Genomic DNA, 9,033 nt, shown 5'->3' on the forward strand with positions numbered 1-9,033 from the left:
GTTGCACAACATCCATCAATATTGGCCGAGGACTTGTCAGCATTGTTGTCGGTGATCGTGATGGAAACTACTGAGCTGTATTCATGGTCTGTAACAGGGAAACGAGAACTTGAGGTGATGACTGTGTCAACCACTAAAGAAAGTCGACTAAGTATTCTGTCATCAAAAAGGATTTTTTTCAGGAAAAGGAAAGGTTTGTAATTCAGTACATGCAGCCATGACAAGCCATTTGCACAAGAAGCATAAGTAGAAGCAAAAAGCCCTTTACAGAGAAGGGAAAAGGAAATTAAGGAAAGGGGCTATTATGGCTATAGAGCGCAGTTGTAGACACAGAGTTCTCTCTGTAGGTGGTCCGTACCAACATAGGGTGCGAGAGCTGCTCTCAATTTGTGTCTGGGTTAAGTTCTCCGTCATAAATTTTGGCAATTGCGTAGCTCGTGTGCCCCCATGTTGTAGGAATATCTGTATACCCATGGAAGTCTGCAGTTCCCATTCAGACTGATTCCTTGATTCGATGATTTTCTCTTAAGACCTTTAAATGTCTTTTCCGGCCAATTTTAAAGATCTTTAAACTTAATGGAATCTTGAAATGTTTTCATAAACTTCCTGCCTCTTATGACCATGCTACTCTGACAGATATTGAAATGGTAGCTAGTGGAATTTGGGATTCCTCTCATGGCTTTATCTGATTGATGAATCCCAATTTACAAGGTCATTCTGCTGACAGGACACTCCTGGGTTTGAGACTCAGCTTCACCACTTGTTAACTGTGGGATGCTAGACAACTTCTGCAATTGTTCTGAGCTTCTGTTTTCTCATACAAAAATGCAGAAAACACAATACATATTTCAAGGAGTTTACTGAGAGAATTAAATAATATAATGTATATATAGTCTTTACCACTTTGCCTAGAACATAGCATTTAACAAATGGTTAGCTGTAACCACTGATTAACCAGATGGATTAACGAGTAGTATAAAAATATGTATACAGGTTAAAGATTAAACTAGACGTTCATGTGCACGTCACTCTTCCCCTATTTTGGGCTCTTTCCTGCCGCCCAGCCCCTGAGAAGTGGTTGTTGTCCTTGGAGAAACTCTAGCATGAGACTTTTTCTCATGTGAAAATGTCAAAGCCACTGTGAGAAGTAAAATTTTTTGTGTGTCTCTAATCCTGTTCTGAGCTAAAACGTAGTTAGAGGAAAAAGAGAGAATGCAAGCACGAAGGAAGGGCCTGTGAACTGGGAGGGGATTGGGTGCTGGGAGTCGGGAGTGGGCAGTTTGGAGCACTAAATAGAGAAGCAGCAAAGACTTGAGTAACGTATTTTCTATTCTTAGTTTGGCCAAGGATCTGGTCTCTAATCTGTTTTCTTTCACCTCTTTTCGTTGCATTAGTCAAATGCTGTCTCCTTCAAATCCAAAGCATTTCTTCCTCCCTTGTTGCCCTGGAAACAGCTCCCCTTATCCAACCATAAGGGTTTTATTGATTTCTCTGCATTCTTTCAACCTCTCTTTAAAAATAAAAACAACATCAAATAAAAAATCCAGCTTTGTAAGAAGTCCTCCTTGAAAAACTAGAACATTTACAAATATGCATATTTTTTCACTTTCTCTTTAGCAATGAAACAAACTCCCACTTTTTTTGTTTGTTCTGGTTTCCTCTATGTCTAATCAAATTTAAGACTACCTCTAATTTGTGTGTGAGGCATCTACTATATTTGATCGAATGTACTCTTTTATTACATTTATATTAATGTTAAAATTAATTTGTGACATCCGCCCTATCTCTGACTGATAGCTTCATATAGAAACAATGCATAAACCTGACTACATACCACTCTGCTATGTAAAAGAAGGAATTCCACATTTCAGATGGTGAACTACCCATCTAAAATAACATTTCGTGTACTAAAATCTGGTACAATTAAGCCTAATTGAAAGCCTAACATAATAACCTGAGCTTAGAAAAGCCTTAGAATAATTATATTTCACACCTGGAAGCATTCTCAGAGATCATTGAAGCCTTAGATTCTTAGGAGATAATTGCTTTAATCAAGAATGGAAATTAATTATATAGCTAAAGCTACTTTTCAATTTAAAAAGGAAATAGAAAAGTCCTCTAAAACATGATTGATTGATAAAAACTGATGTGCACACATTTCCATCTCCATTATTAATATTACTAAGTGCACCTTCACACAAAAGCTCTGGACATGTCCAACTTGTTTCCCTTCGCTCTTCTGCAGTCAGGAGAAGGGGGTCAAAGAAGTGTTCCCTTCTTGCCCCCAAAACACGTAAGGCGTCTACGTCCCATGTCTGTTCAGGAGAGACTACTGTGTCCAGGACTGGTTGCTATGGGTGGTGAGTCAGTGGGTCCACACCTGAGGGGCTTGTCCTTTTGAGTTCCTTCCTTTCTAGGTCCTGATACCCAAGCTGGAAATTCTTCTTTCTCCTCTTTGATGTCTCCTACCTCCACTCAGCTTGGGCTTTATTTTCCTCATTTGAGTAATTCACCACTTCTCCTCTTAGCACCTGTATTTTCTAGATTCAGGGAGAGGAAAGCAGACTCTCTAGGCTAACATGTCAGTATTGGTCCTACTTTTACCTCAGCTGGTTCTTTGAATCTTGGTTTCTGCTTAGGACCGGGCGAGGAGAGAGTAATCTGGGGTTGATCAGGAAATATACACACACACAAACATGTTACTTAAGTAACAAACATGTTACTTAAATATATCTCTGCCAAATGATTTTTATAAATTAGATCATTTTAGAGCTGAAAGGGATAACAAATTATTAGTCCAGGTTTTTCATTTATTAATGGGGAAACTGAGGCCCAGAGATGTTAAAGGACTTGCCCAAAGTTACCTAGTTACTATCAGAAACAATACCGTGATCTGTATCTCCTTCAGGCCAGAATTTCTTCCAGAACAGTGTGCTGCCTCTTATGTAAGAACTCAATTAGTACATTAAAATTCCTAATCAACCACAGATAATTTATACTGGCTTTTAGGATATTAATGAAAATGGTATAATCTTGCTACCTATTACCAGAAGAACTCAAATACCCAAAATTAAACCCTACGTTTCTCAAAGAATTCAGAGAGGAATATTTCTTGGTCATTCTAGATAGTAGGTTATTTGTCACCAAAATGAAGTGGCTTAGTGAAGATGCTCCCTCTAGGTCAGTGTATAATAAAGCAATAAATCATTAAACAATCAAGTTATGTCAGTCCTAGCTGAAAAACTGCTACCAGAACTCAATTTTTCTGAGCAGACTGACAAGAAATGCCAGATGCTTATCCTTAGCATACAATGGAGGGTATTTCATTTTACACAGCCTCTTGGTACTCATTATTCTACCTGGTCTTGGATGCCAGAAGCTTCTTTTTAATTAACTTAAATCTTCAAGTGTCATACCCTGTCTGAACCTCAGGGTTTCTGGAGGAAACTGAAAATAGAATTCAAATAGCCAAGCTTCCAGGAGGCCTGTATCTTTGCAACTTGCATCCCCCTTTGCTCTGGAGAAAGGATTCTATGGGTCGGTATGCTGTATGCACCACTAGAGGGCACTTTGACACTTGCTTTTGAATCTACAGTTCTTGGCATCCCCAAATCTGTGTTTGTTGCTGTGACCACACGTCAGTAATATTTCGTGGTGGTGCTCGTGAAATTCTCTCCCTGTAAAACAGTGGCTCTTTGCAATCCTTAACAAATATTGGTTGTTGATGGGACTAGTTCCAATGGAACTTAATTAAGAGGAAATTGATGAAGTCTAAATGCAAGGACCAGAAAAGAACTCAGAAGAGCTTGTGCCCTGCTGTGCTTTGCTTGTCTGCCTTAGTAGGAAAGCACCCAGAATAATAGTGTGATTTTTTTTAAAAAAAATAAACTAGACAAATAGGGCAGACATATAGGGAAATATATATACATATATTCACTAGGAATAAAAGGATCGAAAAGACTTGGGTGAAATAGGTCTCCTGAGTACTATAAGGAAGAAAAGAAAGGCAAGCATTTCAAAAGATTTAAGGTCAGCAATGTTCTCCTATTCCCTCACCCTAACATTCTAGAAGTCACGGCATAGAAATTACATGAGGCCAAGATTAAGCAAGTCTCAGAAGCAGAAGTAAGTTGTGATTCATTCCTTTAGATAGAAATGATTAATATTTAAAAGGACAATGGATGGAGTGTTGTCACCACACACATACTGAGAAACTTGAACAAACTCTCAACACACAAAAAAACTGGGAGTTAGAAATGTTGGAGAATGACCCTCAAGCACCATTGATCCCTACAAAAAAGAAATACAGCTCTTCATGGAGGCCCAATGACCTTGAATGATCCAGTGTCACCACTCTGATGGCCTGTCTTCATCCAGTCTATCTATCCCTTCCAAATTCCAGAACACAAACCTCTTCAGTTCCAGGAAGAATCTACTCACTAAAAGTTTCACCGTACATTTTTCTTGACAAAAATATCATGCGTCACCTGCGACTCTGGGCATTATGTCTAATTTTCAGGTTAACTCCTCTCAATTCACCATGATCTCTATCCCCATTCCCATAGACTGCTTCAGTGGGGGTGGTTTCCCCATCTCCAAACTTGTCGGTACTGGCCTTTTAGGTGAGACTTTTGAAAGTCAGGACCATTTCCCTTTTGTATTCTCACATAAGCCTAGAAGAAAACCATAAAATCATAATAAAATCATAATATTTTTGATTTGAAATAAAACTTAAGAGCCATCTAGTCTACCCTTCTATTAGAGAGTTAATGTTAAATCCCAATGACTATTAGAATTATATCAACCTTTTAAATTTCTTTCGTAAGATGTTTAAAACTACTAAAAACATTAGTGTAGAGAGTTGTGCCTGAACATAAGTTTTCATTTCCTTGGGATAATTGTCCAGGAGTGAAATTGCTGGGTCATATGATAGTTGCATGCTTATTTTGTTTTGTTTTTTTTAAAATATTGCCAAACTGTTATCTAGAGTGACAGAACCATTTTATATTCCCACTGGCAACATGTGAGTGATCCAGTTTCTCTGCAGCCATGGCAGCATTTCCTGTTGTCACTATCTTTTATTTTAGTTATTCTGATGGGTGTGTAGTGACCTTCCTCTGGTTTTAGTTTGCATTTTTCTAATGGCTAATGATGTTGAACATATTTTTATGTGCTTATCTGCTATCCGCATATCTTTTTCAGTGAAAAGTCTGTCCAGGTCTTTTGTTTTGTTTTGGTTTTTCTTAATTGGGTTCATTTTGGTTTTTTTAACTATTAAAGTTGTATATTTTAGATATAAAGCCTTTGTCAAATATGTGGTTTGCAAATATATTCTCCCAATCCCTAGTATGTCTTTTTATCTTAACAGGGTCTTTCACTGCACAAAGTTTTTAATTTTGATGAAGTTCAATTTGTTGATTTTTTCTTTTATGAATCTTGTTTCAATGTGTCAAGTCTAAAAATATTCTGCTTAGCCCTAGATCCTGAAGACTTTCTCTGATGTTTTTTATCTAAAAGTTTTATATTTTTGTGTCTTCCATTTAAGTCCAAATCCATTTTGAGTTAACTTTTGTATACGATGTAAGACTTAGATCAAGTGTCAGTTTGTTTGCTTCTGGATATTTAATTGCTCCAGCACCATCTGCTGAAAAGACTTTCTTGCAATGTATTCCTATTATATCTTTATCAAAAAGCACTTGGACATATTTGTGTGAGTCTATTTCTGTTTGTTTTTTTTTTAAATTTGGTGTCATTGATTTATATGTCTATCCTTCACCAATACCACAGTCTTTTTTTTAAAGATAGAACATAATTTAGGAAGTTTTTTTCCAAATATCTAGAAATTTTCTACGTAAGTAATTATGACAACTGTAAATAGGAGTATGCATTTCTCTTTTCCAAACTCTTTTTTTTTTTTTTTTGGTCTTATTGCACTGGCTAGAACTTCTACCACTATTTTGAATAAAAGTAATAAGAGCAGAGATACTTTTTTGTTCCAAATCTTAGGGAGAAAGCAGGCTTTCGCCATTAAGTATAATGTTAGTTGTAGATGTTTATAGATTTTTAAATTTTTATCAAGTTGAGAAAGTTCTGTATTCCTATTTTGGGGAATATTTTTATCACAACTGAAAGCTGAATTTTGTTAAAATGTGTTTTTTTTGGCATTGATTAATGAAACCATGTATTTTTTTTTATACATCAACCTGCTAATGATTGATTTTTGAATACTGAATCAAACACGCATCCTTGGAATAAATCCCACTTGTTCATGGAATATAATTCTTTTTATACTTTGTTAAGTGTTTTTGCATCCATATTCGTGAGGGATATTGTTCTGAAGTTTTATCTTTTGTAATGTCTTTGCTTTTGTTGTCGGGGTCATAGTTGTTCCAAAAAATGAACTGGGAAGTGATCCCTCTTCTTCTATTATCTGGAAGAGATTGGGTAGAATTGGTGCTAATTCTTATTTAAATGTTTAGTAGAATTCTCCAGTAAAACTACCAGGGCCTGCAGATTTCTTTTTTGGGAGTTTTTAAATTACAAATTTAACTCTCTTAATAGTTATAGGGCTCTTCAAACTATCCCTGAGGCCACCTTCCCTCTTCCCTCCTCCTCTTCATCTTTAGCCTACTTTCTCTTTGTTATTCAAATTAAATAATTTTATTGTTCTATATTCCAGTTCACTGATTCTTTCCTATGTACCTTCCATTTTGCTGTTGAGTCCATCCATTGATATTTTAATTTTGGTTCTAAAAATCTATTTGGTTATATTTGGTTCTTTATTAATTTCCTTCTCTTTTGCTGAGACTTTATTTCTTAGCTGATACTTTTTATTTTTTTCATTTGTTTAAAGCATATTTTAATTGCTTGTTGAAATGTTTTAATGACGGCTGCTTTAAACTCTGTCAGGTAATTCTACTATCCGTTATCTTAGCATTGTCATCTATTGATTGTCTTTTTCAGTTTGAGGTCTTCCTGATTTTTGGTATAATGAGTAGTTTTCTATTAACTCGAACATTTTGGATATTATGATATGAGACTTTGGATCTTATTTAGACCTTTCGCTTTAGCTGCTTTTCTTTCTGACACTGCTCTGACCGGGAAGGGTGAGACACTACCTTGTTACTGCCAGGTTGAGGGAGAAGTTCAAGTTGCCCAGTCAGCTTCTGTGACTCTCATGGCGGGCAGGGGCCCCTCATTACTGCTGGGTGGGGGTGGGAGTGCCAGCTCCTCATTAGGCCTCTCCTGATACCTTCTGGTTGGGTGGAGCAGGAGCTCCCTATTATTGATTCCCACATGGCCTTGATTAACGTAATGGGGGGGGGGTGAGGGTGTGGTGGCTCATCACATGTGGGTGGTGGTGAAAGTCCTAACTCTCCACTAAGCCTCCTCTGAAGTCACCCCACTGGGAGTGGGGAAGGGCACTTCCTCACTGTGGGGTAGGTTGTAGAAGGCTCACCATGTCATCTCCGTTAACACAGTGGGAGGCAGAGAGGATGGGGACAAGCTATTACCTAGTGATGATGAAAGTCCTGGCCCCATCCTTTTCCTTCCCTGACACCATCCCTATCAGTGTTGGGGGCATGCTGGGGTGTCTCATTACAGTCTGATGAGAGTGGAAGTTTAGAATCTCCACTTTGCTTTTGTAGGCATGGGTGGGATGGGCTACAGATCTTTCTGTGGTGTTCAGCTGGAGTAGAGAACTTATTAGCTAAATATTTTCTCTCTTGCTAGGCTGCCCCTTTCCTGGTCCTTTGGCTAGGGAGAACAGGCTTTTGTTCTGCCTTCTATCATCTTTGCCTGTTGAAGTTTCAGTGTTCTTGGCATCTTCAACTCTAGTCTGGAATATATGAGGCAGAAAAATATAAGCAAATGACAACCAAAAAACCTCCCCACAAAAACAAAAACAAAACTCAGGGAACTCACCTCTGTCTTGGCCCTTTGGGCCTGAGGCCTCTTGCCAGTCTGCCTTCTTCTTTCCCTCCTTCAGAGTTTTCTTATGTTTATCTTGTATATAATGTCAAGGGGTTTCAGTTGTACTTAACAGAAGGAATAGGGGAAAGTACTTCTATTCCATCTCTTGGAGAAGGAATTCGATTTCCTATGTTTTAAACGAGGCAATCTGTCTTTAAGATTTCTTTAGATCTTTTAAGTTCAAAAAATTCTGTTATTTCATGATGTATTAAATCCCCACTTGCCTTTTTTTGTGTGTGTGTTTACTAGGAGATTATAATCATGACACCATAAATGTGGTTTTTAGTTCCAACTTTATAATGTATCCACTTGCCCCCACATGTTTTCTGTTTGATTAGGGAGAAAAAAAGAAAAGCTCTTGAGATGGTATCACTCCTCTCTTTAATAAAAATTCCAAGCTGTTGCAGCTTTGGGGAAGTGATGATGATTGCTTTGGAAGGAACTCCACTTTAGAATAGAGAAGGTCCAGGAACTCCCAAATTAGTTGGAGAGCATATGACTTTGAGAATCTCTGATCAAGGTAAAATATCCTTTCCCTAGAAGCACAGGCTTTATCCACTCTAGAGACATTTCTCAGTGCATTAAAATGCTCATTCAAACACTGCCCGTAAAAACTAACATCACCATATGTTTCCAGAATTCCTTCATCATTCCATTTCAAGCTCCTATCCCAAACAAGATGGTTTAGTCTTTAAAATTGGCTATAATGGCAGGCACAGCAGTGTAAAAATTTGTTCAAATGTTAATGCAAGCAATTGATGTTAATTTCCTATTTAATCTACTCCAAAAATGTAAAACTTTATTCATCCAGCCAGCATTTATTCTCCAGATAGATATCCCTCCTAGCTCCCTATTTCCTTCCTCCAGTGGTTCCATCCTTCTTCCCCTTACATAGACTCATTCCTATAGAAACACTTTTTATTCTTTTCATTTCATCCATGTTCTCACTATTTTCATTCAGTTATTTACCAATTCTTTACATTAAAACAAATATAATAAAACCTTTTTACATCAGTTATCTGAACATTAAAATGTAATCTAGTTGAAACAGTAATTATT

The sequence above is a fragment of the Pteropus alecto genome, unplaced genomic scaffold (assembly GCF_000325575.1).
Source record: "Pteropus alecto unplaced genomic scaffold, ASM32557v1 scaffold121, whole genome shotgun sequence".
Taxonomy (NCBI): Eukaryota; Metazoa; Chordata; class Mammalia; order Chiroptera; family Pteropodidae; genus Pteropus; species Pteropus alecto.